At 52.3% G+C, this 15,750-nt stretch overlaps 1 protein-coding gene across 6 annotated transcripts in view; it reads right to left on the bottom strand.

Annotated features, from left to right (window-relative positions):
* Positions 1 to 15,089, bottom strand: part of ENOX1 (ecto-NOX disulfide-thiol exchanger 1) — a 436,596-nt gene extending 421,507 nt beyond the window's left edge. For 5 of the 6 annotated variants that reach the window (XM_036228929.1, XM_036228928.1, XM_036228932.1 and 2 more), the window contains exon 1: positions 15,009 to 15,089. The gene's annotated coding sequence lies outside the window, so the exon portion shown is untranslated. Of the gene's footprint in view, positions 1 to 13,812; positions 14,346 to 15,008 lie in introns of those variants that run through there. The other variant, XM_036228927.1, reaches the window with a different exon arrangement.
* Between the last annotated feature and the right edge of the window lie 661 nt (positions 15,090 to 15,750).

Below are 15,750 nucleotides of genomic sequence, written 5' to 3' on the forward strand. Positions count from 1 at the left end.
TCAAGCCGCAACATCCCCATTGCTCGTAAGAGCGAAATAGGTCTAGTGTCTAAACCTAGAAGGCCAAGGCCAGGCAATGGCCAGACAGAGCCCTGCGAAGGAGTTAAACTAATCTCACGATTGGACAGCAGGGTGGGAACTGAGAGTTCTTGCAAAAAAAAAAAAAAAAAAAAGGATGCGGAGCCCATCCCGGCTGCAAGTTATCGCACGCTTGTTGGCCTGGCATCAGCTCACCCCGAGTCACGCTCTCTCGGTGCCAAAATGTCTCTTTCAAAAAAAAATCGCCCAATTGAAAATAACTCTCTGCTCTGCATCTTTCACTCGAACTGAAGTGCACTTCAGCGACTCGAGCTCGGGCATCTCGAATTAACGGGGAACTATTTTTAACACATGAAGGATAAGATATGAAATTAGTTTCACGGGGAATGAGAACCTTGGAGATTATTTACTTTGCCTTAATTACTTTGACTCGCCATTAATTTAGCGTTCCTGGGGTACTAAATATTTCACGCTAAGAGTTGGAGGCCAAAGAAACAGGAGCGCACGTGTGAGGCGCTGGCCGTCTACGGCAGCTTTTCCGCCAGCGCCACCGCGGCCCGGGGGGGCCCCGCGGGCCCCGAAGGCCATTCGCGGAGGCGCCCGCGCACCTTCCATTGCCGTCTCTGGGCTGTTTTAACCCTGGGGCCAGAAGCTCTGCCCTGGACTATGCTGGAGCCAAACCTGACTCAGCCACTCCTCGGCCGATGACATCGCTCGTGCTCACAGCTCCCGGTGAGTGCCAAATGGAACAGCCAGCGACAGCCTCCAGCCAAGGAGAGAAAAGTTTACGCAGCACATTAGAAGTTTGTAACGATCAGCGCAACTGGGCAGTGGAGTCGGGTCCAGTCGGGGTGACCGAGGAGACGCTAGCGCAGGCATTCGGTGGTGGCTTCACGGGAGCGTCGTGGGAAGGAAGGTACCCGGGGCCCGCCACCGCGCTCAGTGCGCGCAGGGCCCGCAGGGCGCGTGCGCGGCGCTGTCCCCCCCCCCCCCAACCCCCCACCCCGGGCTCCCACTCGGCAGTCCACCGGCAGACACCACCTACAGGCGGGCCCCAGCAGCCAGCAGGCGCTCCCGGAGGGCGGTACACGTGTCGCCAGGGGCTACAGGAGCGCCACCAGCACCGCTCAGAGTGACCGTGCCCCCAGCCCCGCCTGGCGCCTGGCGGTCGGCGAGGGGGAAGAGCCGGGGCCCTCGTTTTGGCCCAGGTCCAAGGAAAACTCTTACTCGAAATGTCAGCGAACTGGCCCTGTTGCATAACACCCTTCCTGCGAGTTTAAGCCCTGAAGTTTCTCCACTAAGTCGTCCACACCTTAACATTATCGTTTTACGTACGAACGTATTTTCACTCTGATAAAACTGTCCTTTTATTTATAAGTTGCCCTTTTTTTCTTCTTGAGCCAATATCCGTCTAGCGTCCTGAACCCAAACAAACATAGCAGCCAAGTTCACACATCTGCAAAGCCCCGCCATTTTTCTGCTTTGTGACAAAATTCTGACATGGAAATGCGCTCCGTGATAAATGTTTGCGGTGCGACAATGACGCATACTGCTTTTGCATGTTCGCCGCTTTAGAACGCACACCATAAATGTTTGCGGTGCGACAATGACGCATACTGCTTTTGCATGTTCGCCGCTTTAGAACGCACACCACACGCCGCATCGCTTTGTCGTTTCCGGTTTCGCTGTGTGGCCCTTTTGCACGAGTCTCGGGCCCATGAAACTCTCGTCAAGCAGTCATCTTCCACAGCGTAGCCTGTCCCCTTTGTCACTGTCGATCCAATTTCCCCATCTTCTAGGTCACGCGCGTCATCTGGGCCATTCGCACTTCCGGCCATTTTTATCATTTACAATTCTCAGGTGAATCTCTTCAATGTCCTGTCTCAATTTCAGTACGGAACATTGCATTCCTTCTTTCGTACCATCGGTTAAAGCAAAATAAAGCAAATTGCAATGAGTAATTTCCATGTGTGGAGAGGAGCGTCAATGTGTAGGAAAAAAAAAAAGTTCAAAATTCTCATTTTGTCCCCCTTCCAGCTGTAAGAGCAGACAAGTCACTTAGTCTTCCTGAGCTTTCCCACATGGATCACATAGGATGGCCTAAGTGACAGCGTCTGAAACTACTCACGACGTCGACGAACTCTCACATCTTCTGCTAGGTTTCCATTCAAATGCCCTTCCCATTCATAATATCCTGGCAAATGGCACCTCTCTCCTGCTGGCTCCCTGAAAGCACATCATCCCAAGGAGCTTCCCCACTCACCTCGAAACGGTGACCACGGCACGCAAGGTCTCGCCATCCTAGGGAATCACCGATTTGTAAGTTAACTTTTTCTAGCAGACTCAACTGTGAGCAGCCCCACAGCTGAAAATGCAGAGTGAGCGCATGAACGGCCATCGGCCCCCAGCACTTCCAATTCTGCCCGGCTGACCTTTGTGCAACCCTGGAATGGGACGGTGAACAGAAACCGTGACTGTGGAGCAAGCGCCAACGGCGAGACTCGGCTGGGCACTCGGGGGCACCCAAGTGGGCTACCCCGAGCCGTCGCCGCCACGCCCCGGGCTTGCAGCTGGCACACTCGTCCCTCTCGGTCCTTTTCCCTTTGTCTTGCTGGAGAAACATTTTATGCCACAGCAGCTTTGATTAACCTCGGATTATGTCACTTCAAATTTGTCTTGCTCAGGGAAATTGCGACACCTGAAATTCTGCTTTCATTCTGAAGTCTCCACTTAAAGATTCAGAAGCTTAAAAAAAAAAAAAAAAAAAAACTCACAACAGGCAGTTGAGGGATTTCAATGTATAACATGTGACTGGCAAAAGTGTGGTTCTACAGCTTTGATGGCTTATGGCTATTAAAGTGTAAAACTGGCAAACCTTTGATCCAGCAATTCCTCTAATAAGAATTTACTCAAATGAGATTACCGCCCAAGTATAAACCAGTATCCATACGAGCATACTTAGAGCGGCAATGACTTTCAGAGGGAAGAAATGGAAACAATGTGTCTAGCAGTAAACCTGACGGAAGCTCCCCTTCCTCCCCGCCTCGCAGGCCCCGAGTCACACTCTTCCCGAAGTGCAGATGGGATGAGCATTCCCCGATCACGGACCGCAGCACGGTCCAAGCACAAGGAAGCCTGGGGTTTTGGTCTGATGGTGACGAGAAGCTCTCTTTCTCTGAACAGCGAATGGGCCCCTGGGGGTACAGCTATTTTGCTGCCATAAAGAGCATAAAAAAGAGTTGGAAAGAAAAAATGACCAAGGAAGTATGCGAAATCCGAGTTAGATTGTGCTAGAAGTCCGTACCCACTGGAATTTTCAAAATATTATTTAACTTGGTTTGCCTGGGATTCGTGTTACTTAACAAATGAAAAGCATCCCAATAAAAGTATTCTGTTATCAAAGAGATACTATATATTCATTGAAATGGAAAGATGACCACCACATTATTAGAAAAAAAAAAAAGCAGACTACAGAAATAGCACATAAAGCAAAATTCCATTTATTTAGAATTTTGTCTGTAAATGGTATGGATGTGTGAATATATATATGTATATGTATTATATATGTGTGTGTGTGTGTGTGTATACATACACACACACAAAGAGTGGCAGAGACAGAAAGAGACAGAGACTGAGAGAGACTCCTGGAAAAATGTTACTGGAATGTCAACGATGACTATCTCTAGGAGTTCTGAGTAATTTCACTTCCCTTTTTGTATTCTATAGTGTCTGCTCTTGTTGTACAATGGCATGAATTTTTTTGCGGTACAGAAAAATTAAGCTTTAAAAAATGCTGGCTGTTTACTGATTCTGTTTCTCGTCAGCGTAAAATAAGTGGACAACTTTGCTTCCTATTCCTCTCTAAACAAGTATTCCAGGAGAAAAAAAAAAAAAATCAAAGAAACTAGCCAGGCACTCCAAACACTTCACTTTAAAATTCCACGACACAGCAACGAAAGCCCTTGAAGGTCTGGGTCCGTGCACGCTGGAAAAGAAACGCAGCCGAGCTACCTAAGTGTCTTTCTAGAGAGAGGAATTACTATTAATCAAACTGAAACATCTTCTTACAAAAGCTGAGCACTTCGTATTCCAAAAAGGGGGAGGGTGAAGGTACAGAGAGGGCCACACACACAGCTGCTCCCAGGAAGGGCAGGTGCCACTGAGGCCACCGACCAGCTGCAGAGGGGTGGCTGCGCTGAGGCGCGCTTTTGCTGGGTGGAGCAGAGGGTGACCCTTGACCGCCCCTGGACGTTACACACTTTCTCATCGCGGTACGCTCTGCTCCGCCACGGCAGAGCTGGTCACTGCAACCTCTCCAAACGTAACCGTTCCCGGCCAACGAGAGAACCAGACATTTTCTCGGCGACCCCTTTCAGTTCTCCAATGATCATTTAACCAAGTACGTTTCATAACCTGTTGTGCAGGGGAAGGGGACTGTTGGAAAGGTCTGAGCGCCACTGGGATAGGGACACCTGAGGGTCGCAGATTCGGGCTGCAGAAGAGCGCAGGCTCACAAACACCTGCCGAAGGCAAGCGCGAAACTGCAGCCACACACGAAACCTCGGTTCGTTTACTGGTGATTTCTACTACAGCTCTTGGGCTCTTGTGACCACAGCGTCTCTAACAACTCTGGCTTCAAAAATCAGTTCATTGGGATGAACATCTCTTTAAAATAATAAGTATTTTATAGACATGAGAAAACTGCAAATATACCAGTTACAAGTTAATCTCTAGGAGTTGTTGCTGTTGTTTTTTTTAAATAAATCACTGTACTGTACCCATAATATGTTTCATGATAATGCCATTGTCCTCACTCAGTCACCATTTAATTCTGGCAGAGTCACAGTGCTCCAAGAAAGAGAAGAAAATAGAAAATAAACGCCATCCATAAAATCGCCCATATTACAGATGTGCCTTCGAGATGAAGTTAAAAATGCACCCCCAGAAAGCATCCCCGCCACTCAAAACCACGAGCAGGCTCCAGGTGATCCTCTGTCTTCTCTGCGCCTCAGTCGGATGCATCCCGCTCCGATGGCATGTCGTTAGCCTTCTATCTCAAAGGGCACCCGAATGACAAAGGCAAAGACGGCATTACGAGTGGGCCTCAACCCTCGGCTGCCGTCAGAACCCACTAGGGGCCCTGGTCAGTCCCTCCACTGCGGACCGTGAGGCGGCCTTACGGAGCTGCACTTTTAACGAGCGCCCTGGACCGACGCGAACAGGGTACGGCGCACCCTTTGGGGAGCAGTGTTGGGGACAGTGACAAGGTGATCGAGTTGCTGTTGGATACAGTCAGAGCTGACTGCACAGCTGCGTCTCAGGCAAGCCCGCTCTTCTCCGTATCGGTGGCCCCTGTTCTCGTCTCTGGTCCAGGAAGCCGCCGCCACCATCTGCTTCTGGACTTGGCCGTAATTTCCAGGTGGGTTGTCTCGCTTCTACTCTTGCCCTCTCCCATCCATTCTCCAGAAACTTCCATGCTACAAGTCATGACACATCGCTCCCTGGAAACCCTCGGTGACCGTTTAACGGAATTTCCTTTTGGAATGACGAAAATGTTCAAGAAGAGATACAACACGGTGAATGCCCAACACTGTGAATGCACCAAATGCCAAGGAATTACTCTTTAAAACGGTTCACTTTCTGTTACATGAATTTCGCCCCAGTTTGAAAGAAGAAAAATGAAACAAAGCAAAAACCCTTCGATGGCTGTGCATTGCACTTAGAATAACATCCACAGTCCTCAGCATGGATGGCCTAGTGGGTCTGGCCCGAACCCACACCTCAGCAGCCTCCTTCCCGGCCACAGCCTGCCCCGCGGCCTGCCCTCCAGCCACGGAGGCTGTCGCTCAGTGACTCTGAAAGCCAAGCTCCCCCCTCAGGTCTGGGCTTCCCATGCGGGGCTCCCCACCTGGGGAACTCCCAATACTCTTCGGGTCTGTCTCTAAGTTGCTCTCCCATCTAAGCCGACCACTCCCCCTCATGACACACTTGCAGAGAAACCAGGTCTTTGCCGGCTGCCTACCCTGAGTTCTAATCACGCAATTTTTTTTTTTTTTTTTTTTGCTTAATATCCTCTCCAGAAAAAAACTGTGAGTCACAGGAGGACAGGAACGGCGATCGTTTTTGCATTTTTGTTCACTGCTGCATCCCCGGCACCTAAGTGTGAACTTGGCACAACAACACAACAAACACCTACTCTTCTGGTACCACGAGCAGGTGGCGTGCCTCCACGATCATCGTTACGTCTCCGCCCGCAGATGGAGTATCGAGCTAGGTCACGATGTCAGGTGAGATTTACAACTCTGCGTCCACATCGTTCTTTTAATAACTAGAGGAGAAACATCAGAGCACGTCGGGCCAACTCAGCACAGCACAGCGCGGAGGGCGCCAGCCCAAGGACAGACACAGCCGCCCGCGCCGGCAGCGTCTCCACCGCCGGAAAAAAAAAAAAAAAAAAACTCCATTTAAACGCTGCTTGTGCACATTACTGAGGAGTGAGGAAAGACACAGACAGACACGGCGGAAATGGGTAAACGGCCGGGCTTCAGAAAGATGGCCCGAGACGCGGCCGGCCGCCCTCACGGGGGCGACAGCCCGGAGTCCCGCGGGGGGGGGGGGTGCGGAGAGCCCCGGGCTCGGTCAGTTCCGAGACAAGGGACAGGTGAGGAGAGGGGACGCTCGCAGAAGGGTGGACGTCACAGGTGTTGTGCCACTGAGCACGCTGCTCTGCAGTGACGGGCGGGTGTGCGAGGGGTTCGTTTTCTCCACTCTTGCACTTGTGTTAACTGGAACTCTAAGGAATTAACTAGAACGCCGCGTCCCCGGCCACCTCGCACTCACACATCCAGCATTCCCACCATTGTGGCCCGGTTCTCCACGGCGGAAGGCCCAGCGAGCCCTTCGCTGACCCGGTGGACATCGCCCCAGACGTCGGTCTCCTGGCTCCGTCCTGCCTCTGCAGAAACACGACGGTGTCCGCGTGCTCCGGTCTCGTTATTCAGTCGTTGCTTTCCTGACTACACAGAGCCGGAATGTTGGTCTTCAGACACGAGCCGGTGAGCGGGCTGCCTGGTCTTACTTCCTCTCGTCCGACAGGCTTTAGACCTGCTCATTTCATAATTAAGCAGGTGTTCCAAGTGGCTCTCGGTAGGGGTTTACGCTCTCCTCCTCCCTGCCTCTGTACCCTTTGATCTCCTTTGGGAACCAGTGGCCTAAGACCCAGCAAGAGAAAGTGCAGTCCGAAGCCTGGCATCTAGACAGGGCTGGAGCGCAAACCCAGCCCCGCCCTCATTCGCTTAGCTACACTGCGAGCTAGCAGGGAAGCACGGGAAACGGCAGGTAGACGTGCACGCGGGGTCTTCTAGAAACTGACTGTGGACGAAAATCGCCCCTGAGCCAAGAGCGAGGGTGCGGGGAGAAACCCCATTCACCACGAAATGGACGCGCGTCCCAGGCGTCCGCCCGACTCGCCTCCAAACTCCACTAAGCCTTCCTGTAGGATAGACCTTTCTTCTTTTAATGATTTGGGAATGAATTATTTATAGTCTTTATCTTTCTGCTTTCTTTTCTGTGTGCCCAGAATTACACTCCTTAACTCTAGAAAGCCCAGCCGTGACGGCGGGCGTGGCAGAGGGTTCTCGGGCCCTGGCGGCGGCTCCGAGCCTAGCGGTGCGGGGCAGCGCACCGCGATCTCGTTCGGGGACGGCAGGGAGCTGGGGGACCGCGCGTCACGGGCCTCTGCGTCACGCTGACTTTTCCAGCAGAATCCACCGTGCAGCCCTCCCCCGACCCCCGTTCCCACAGTCACCACCATGGCTCATGTGTTCACTGCTCGTCCGGGCGCCTCCTCGCTGATCTCGGTGCCCCCAACTCTCCATCAGCCCGTTCCCCGCACACACACACCTGAGAACCCAATCGAAGCTGCATATCAAAAGGTGGCGATGCCCGCATCTTAATCCTTCGGTAGGTAGGTATCTATCGCCTGGAGCTGGGTCTCCCAAATTTGCCTCATGATAAAAACCAGGGTGGGCGGTAACAACAAAATATAATAAAATACAGCAGCGTCTTCAGTATCATATGCTGGGCTCCTACCCTGAGACAGATGTGAAGAGCAAGTTCTTTCGGTTGGGGGGGGGGGACCCCAGGGATTACTGGGAGAGGAAAGGGCCAGCAAGGCACAGGGTCCCCAGCAGACGGCCACACGGACAACTGAGGCCCAGTTTCACGGAGCCCTGGGACACAGGGCAGGACAGGCACCAGCTGTTGCACCCAAGGGTCCAGGACGCTGCTGTGTTACCACCCGGCTCTCTTTGTCATTGGCAATCCACTCCGGAGGCCATCAATGTCCCGCCCTACCAGGCCGCGCCACGTGCGGGAGAGGCAGCCCTCAGGTGGAGCGTGGGAACGTGCAGAAGAATTCCAGAGCGGTGAGCATCTACCTGGGCCTCCGAGGACCAAACCGACCGCGTGCTCCCCGGGCCGTGTCCCCAGAGACTGTGGTGCAGCGGGTCTGGGGTGGAGCGGGAGGAGTACACAGCGAGCACGTCACGGGACTCCTTTGAACAGGGCTGTGACACACTCACCTGCATCGCTAGGTGCGAAACCTTGGGTGGGCCTTCCTAGGTCCTCTGCGGCCTGTCTCCTACGCTGGCATCCAGACCTACGGCCCTCGCCCCCCGCCCCACCCCTGCGCAGTCGCTTACAAACCACTCTGAATGCGTGGACTTCTCTGCAAGAGGCACGTTCTCCTCCGCGAGCATAAACTGCCGTAAGAATCTGTACAGTCCCTACAGCCGAATACTGTCCCGTTCTTATAGTAAATTCTTAATAAAGGTTTGTTCAAGAAATCTGAAGTAAAAGAAAACAGTATGGTATTTATTCTTCAAGTAGGTTCCCTGGACAAAACCATCTTCCTTGCCTGTCACAATAGTAGGTACAATTCCACAGTAACACCAAATATATACCGAGCAGCTCCTGCATGGGAGATGTTCAGAAATTCCTCCAGAAAGACACTGTCACCTTTTAATGGCACAACCTTACCAGAGATGTGCTGATTCGAAGCTGCGAATTAAACCCTGCGAAGGAAATAACCACCGAGACGGTGGTGGAAAGGCGAGGGGTTCTCTAAGAGGACTGGGAAGCTTGTCAGATTGTACGCCCCCTGTGGTCCTGCTGAGGGTTTTCCCCAGAGACGCGACCGTTTCCCACCTACTTCACAAAGACGGAGCCGGGGGAAGAAGAGAGTCTTCTTTCAGTGGCACAGAACTCTTGGGATTGTGACTTCTTCCAATGACCGAAAATGTGGTGCCTGGGACTGTCGCCCCGGGCTCTGTCCCCAAGCACGCAACAGCTTCGGCTGTTCTCAAACTGCCCAAGGTGCTCTCTTGCAAATGAGACCAGAGCAGAGGGCTGGCCACTCCTAAGCCACCACGGACCTCATCCTGGGCTTTGCACTCGCTGCTTGGGATGCTGAGCACAGCACCTTGGCCACGGTCCAGTCTGGATAATTACATTGGGGCTAGCGAACCTCACTCAGCCTCCAGCTCCAACTAAATAAAGTGTTCCTTCGGACTCACTGCCATAACCTGTTATGCTACTGTGGACTATTAAAAAAGCTAGTCTGTGCTCAGCATGGCTGTATTTGTGGGGAAAAATCAATATCCTGGTATAACTTTCTACAATAATAATAAGTATATTCTAAAATATCGCTGGCTAAGTTAATTATTTTTACTTTTTTTCTACGGTGTCACACACCATTTTAAAAACTACAATAATTTCTTCTCCATTATCTCAACTCTTACTATTCATATAGATACAAACTGAAAGATTTTCAACATTACAAAAGGAAGGAGGCCAAGTACACAGTCCACAAAACGAGCTGAGTTTCTACCATGCACCGGGCTCCACTGTTGTAGGCACTGGGCGCTGTCATAGGGGTCACGAGTTATGTTCTCAGAATAAAATTCAATGCGGTACCATTAGTAATCCTTCTAATGATACTGCACTTCTGAAAACGTGAACATACAGGCTTTAAAACACTGCCGAACACAGGTCTCCCAATCAGATGCTATTTCTGTCCGTGCTTAAAATAAAAAAGAAGCGTCTACAAGACCTTAAACTCGACGTGTATGTGGGTGTGTGTGAAAATGCATGTGTCTGAGAAGGAGAAAATAATGTTTTCTTGGCTAGCATGGAGGGAGGCAAATGGATGCTGCTTAGATATGTATTTGTTTGTTTCCTTGTTTTTACTAATCATTCTATTTGTGTGGGTGAGAGTTTACAGGTTATAATAGCAGAAGCTGACACAGGAACATTGAAAAAGTAAATATCTCTTGTTTAAAGCTTCCCTTTACTATATTTAAAAACACACACACATACACACAAATCATCGCTTTTAGTATAGCATCATAAGGATGAAAACAACTAAAAGGAAAAAAATATAAAGACTGTGTATGGGTTTGCGCACACATACACATTATCATGCACATGAAGACAGGAGAAATTAATTAACTTTCAAGACTCCGGTGGATTACATTAAATGTATGAACTACAGAATATGTAACATCACACTATGCAAAGAAAAATGGTCCTGAAATTTTGAAAAATAATAACCTTGAAATTCAGATTAATCCTAGAGTATCCAAAACAAATATTTATCCTACGCTAACTGTAACCAGACTGTAGAGAATCGTTTTTTTAAAAAATCAGTGAGGTTCACTTGAAATCTGCCAAACTATTATTCTGCTTGAAAATCCTTCTAGCTAGAACAAGTTAATAGCAGGCTTCCAAAACTAGGTTAAACACGCTATAAATCAATGTATTCCCCCCTACAAATCTGCTAAAATGCATGCTTTTCTGGTGAAAATGGCTCTTCAGTGGTACTTAATACTGTCACTACACTGTTTCTCTAACCAGTCCACTCCAAATTTTTCTACTTACGGTGTCATAGTAAAGTTAAATGCCTATCTCTATGATAAATAATAAAGGAATATAGATTCTTTAAAATAGCATAAAGAGCCTCAAAACATATTACACATGCACTACATTGCCTAAGTTTAGAAGAAATACTTAATCACGCAAACGTGATCCAAGTTTGCCATCCGATAATCCATTCACTATGATCTGAGAGTTAATAATCAACCTGCGCTATTACCATCTCTCACAGACAGATGACTTACCCTCCGCGAACAGCCTTCAGATAACACTTCTGGCAAGACGGCTTTGATAAAAGACTAGAACGAGCATTATGCAGTGACAGAATCTGTCCCACATACATTTAAAAGCCTGGACCACTACACCAACAGGATGTCTATCATGCTGCAGCAGGAGACGGGATGTGTGATTAATTAGCTGTGATGTTTAAACTCTTGCAGGTACACAAGCTGACCAACTGCAATCTTCAATCTCATTCTTGTTTAAAATTCACACAGAGAATAACAGATCATTAAAGATTGCCCGAAGCTGTAAACAATTACCGAGGCAGGGGACTGGGCTTCTCGGTTTGGGGAGAGAGGTGAACGTCACAGGATTCTCAGACACTGACGGCAGAGTACACAGAATACAATGTATCTGAAACTATAATCTAGCCTAGTACTGATACTAAATTTTTACTCCCGAACATTACTGTACTTTCCAAGCATCTTCATTAGGACAAAAATCTTAGTCACACATTTACGTAAAGAACAAAAAAAATAAAAATAAAAAAGAAAGAGTGAGTCAGGGGAGGAAATGACCTAAGAAAAGACATCTGGAGACGGTTCTGTCACCAAGATCGAGTGGCATCACCTCACGGTGCTTCTGCGTCCCTTACAATTAGAGGGCCCGAGCGTCAGTCTCTATCTCCCTCTAGCAGTAAAATCCGGCCAGCTATTTAGCTATCATGGAGAACGCGAAGTTTTTAGAAAATCCTAAGCGCACCTGATGGCAGCAGAAAATGTGCTTATGGTGTTTAATGACTCTGGAGGGAAGAATGAGAAGGGACTCAACACCCGTCCCAATCTTGCATTTTTCAGCTTATACTCGGTTTAAGAGGGAAACTGAAGTCAGATGCTTCTTTGCACCCTGCAATAACAATATAATTCTCATCATAATAAAATATTTAAATATTCTTTTTTTAAAAAAAAAAATCCCCCAAAAGAAACAGCTTCACTTTACTCAAAAGAAACTTAGTAGATTGGTCTCATTGGGAGGGCTGTGATGCTTGAGCTACAATGTGAGTATCAGGATGTGGAAGCAGCTGTCACTGCTTTGTTTTTCATTCACAGTAGGTGGTTGCCAAGCAACAAAATACTATTGTCTGTTTCCATGATCTATTGGCCAATTCTACTGGTGATAATACTTTCTACAGTTTAAAACAGGGCCACCTTTTGGACAAGAAGAAATGAGAAAAAATTCTAAGGACGACAATGTGTGTGTACACACACACACACACACACACACACACACAGAGAGATACACTAAATGTACCCTAAGACTGTGTATATAAACACATAGCTGTGTGCTGATACACACACACTGTCTATAGGCACATGTGTACGCGTGACTATGTACATTCTTCTCCTACCTACCTCCAAACCCATTAAATTGGATAGGCCAAAATCCGGACTCTATATCACTGAGGGCAAATCAAGGCGTGACTTAGAGATATGAAAACACAGTAATGATTATTTTCTCAACAATAGCAATAATTTCCCATTTGCCAGATGTATCAAATTCTGTTCCTTGAACACAGAAAATTTCCAGTCACAAAAGCAATTCTGTCTACACAAAAATACTAACAGATAGAGAGTCTTTAATCTACTTTGGAATCACATATTTAATATGCTACTTTACTTAACATCATGTGCTACCTCTGTGCACAGAGACTTGTTCGAACGGGGAAATGTGGTTGCTGTCCACACCCTGGAATCTTAAACATATTCGTTTTTTAAGTAATTGCATTGTTCTCCCTGAAACGGGCTCTCGTGGCTCCCCACTTTGTTCTGACACGGGTCCCCGGGGAAGGGCGGTCATGCTATGTTACGCCTACATATTTCACTAGCTTACTAACACTGTAACACACGGCGTCCCCGATATAAGGCTGTCAGCGTTAGCTAGCATCTGTTGCTGTTTGTTTTGTGACGAGGCTTCGAAAGACAAGAATTATAATATTCTTAAATGTGCAGACACAACATCGAAACTGCCTGGAGGAATCAAAACTTGAAAATAGTAGAGGCAATCACGCTCTGAAATGAAGAGGAATCAGTGTCATTTACGCAGGCATACATGTCTCTGCAAAGGCCCCAACTAATGCCTGGACGATCTTTGGCTTTCCTGCGTTGCTCACCCATCTTCCTTCGTAATAATTCAAAAGCGCTCTAACTTAACTATTTAGTGCACGCCTCTGGAGGAGCCTTTGAAATTCACTTTTTTGAAATTCATTACCACTGGCGAATCTGTACATTACAAGAAGCTGTAATAAGCAAAATCCGGCACACGGACTGACGTTATCACGATAAGATCTCCTGTCAAGAAAAGGCAACACTGGCGAAACAGAAACAAAGTACGGGAACGATGAATTAAATACCAGCCAAAAATTACCCCTTTCCCAGACGAAGCCCCCTTTGGCAGAACGCACCTGCCTTCCGGGGGACCGCCCTGTGCCTCGGCTTCTCCTCCACTTCTCGCCCCATAAATGACCCACTTCCTCGTCCCTCAGCGCCCCAAGCTCGCCCTGCGTCTCTTCTCCAAACACACACACAACTTCCTCGCTCCTTTCCCACCCTTTTCACGTACCTCAGGCTCCCATCACTTTCTCCGCAGCCCAGTTTGCCAGGAACCTCCTTGTTTCCCTCATTCTTCTCGATCGGCTTTAAAAACCGGTCCCACCCACCGAGGACGACATTAACAAAAGTGGGGTTCCCGGTCAGTATTTTTTTTTTGTCCCCCTAATGTTCTGGCAGTAACATGTTGACAAAGACACAGAGAAAAGGCGTGGTGGAGGAGGGTGGGCGAGAGGAGCTGGGCACGACGGGACGCGGGGATCCCGCCCAGCGGGGCCCGGCTACCTGTAGACCCCACTTCGCCCATGTGCGCGCCGCGGGATGACAACCACAACACTCCTGAACCACCCCCCTCGGAAAAGGAGGCGGGGTCACGCCTCCAGCCAATCAGGACCCGCGAGCCCCGGGTGTCCAACCTATGGGGTGGCCGAAGCCGGGCAGGGGGAGGACGTGGGTGGTCGGGGAGGGGCCGCGTCCGTGGGAGGCGCGCACGTGTCGAGTCCCGCGAGGCGGGGAGTCCGAGCGGCCGCGGGCTCTGCACCCCGCAGCCTCCGAGTCCGGCTGCCCGGGGCCGCCTTTGCCTCGGGCTCGGCCCGGCAGGACGTGCGTCCCCCGCGGAAGGGCAGCCCGGGCTGTCCGGGCTCCCCGCGCTGGGGGGACAGTCAGAAATGACAACAATAGTACCCGGCGCGGCCGGGGCGGGAGGAAAGTTTCCGGCCCGCACGGGAGCACAGTCCACCGGGGCAGGGAGGACGCGGGGCAGAGGGCGGGACAGTGACCGCCTGGGCGGCCCGGGGCCGCGGGAGCCCGGCGCGATCCGGGGCGCCGCGCGGGGGGCGGCGGGGGGCGCTGTCCAAGGTGCGGGGCGCTGAGAGGCGCGCGGCGGGCGCGCAGCTCGGAGCCGACACCGCCGGCGGCGGCGGGGACGGCGCGGCACAGCTGTCCGGGGCGCCGGGCACCGCCGGGCTCGCGAAAGTGACCGCGCCGGAACGGGGGCAGGGCGAGGAGGGGCGCGGGGGGCTGCGCGGACGCCCCCGCGCCTCGGGGCGCCCCCCGCGCCCGCCTCGGCTCGCGCTCCGTGCCCCTCCCCCGCCCCCAGCCCACTCCCCTCGGAGCCGCGGCGCCGGCGCCTCGCCGGGGGCGGGACCGGGCGGCCCGGGCTGCGCGCCCGCGAGCCGCGGGGATGCTGCGGGCCCCGAAGCCGCTTACCTGGAGCCGCGGCGCCGGAGCGCAGGCGGGCAGCGCGCCCCTCGGAGCCGGGCGCGGCGCCTCCCCGCCTGGGCGTCCTCGTCCGCCGCCGCCCGCGCCTCGCGCGCTCCGTCCCGGCGCGGGGCCGCCGTGCGCTCGGGGCCCGCGCGCCCGCCGCCGCCGCCGCAGACAGAGGACGCCCCGCGGCGGCGGGGAGCCCGGGCGAGCAGCGGCGCGCGAGCGACGGGAGGCGGCCGCGGGGCGCCGGCGACTCGGGGCCGGGCTCGGGCGTGCGCACGCGCGCCGGCCGGGCGGGGGGGTGCGCGGGTGCGCGTGAGTGCGCGTGAGTGCGCGCGCGCCCACGGCGCGGGGCGGGGGGGTCGCCGCGGAGGCCGAGCGAGGCCGCGATGCTCGCAGGGACCGAGGCGAAATTCTGCGCCTGCGGAAATCCGTCGACGCGGGGGCGGAGGCCAGGACGCGGGGAGCCGGGCGGAGCGCGCGGCCCAGGATGCAGCGGAGGCGGCGCCCGCAGCCCCGGGCGCGCTGCCCCCTCCGGGGCGGGCCCGAGCCGCTCGCTCCCGCCACCGCCGCGGCCACCGCTATCCGCACCGCCCGGCCGGCCGCGGGGGGCGCAGGCATCGGGACCCCACGGTCACCGCCGCACCCGCGGAGGCGCTGGGACCGCGGGGGGCCCGCGCGCACGTGGCCGGCTCCAGGCCGGGGCCGGCGGGCCGGGGGTGGGCGGCGGACCCGGCCCAGCGCG

Source organism: Rousettus aegyptiacus, unplaced genomic scaffold (genome assembly GCF_014176215.1).
Source record: "Rousettus aegyptiacus isolate mRouAeg1 unplaced genomic scaffold, mRouAeg1.p scaffold_m13_p_11, whole genome shotgun sequence".
NCBI classification, from domain to species: Eukaryota; Metazoa; Chordata; class Mammalia; order Chiroptera; family Pteropodidae; genus Rousettus; species Rousettus aegyptiacus.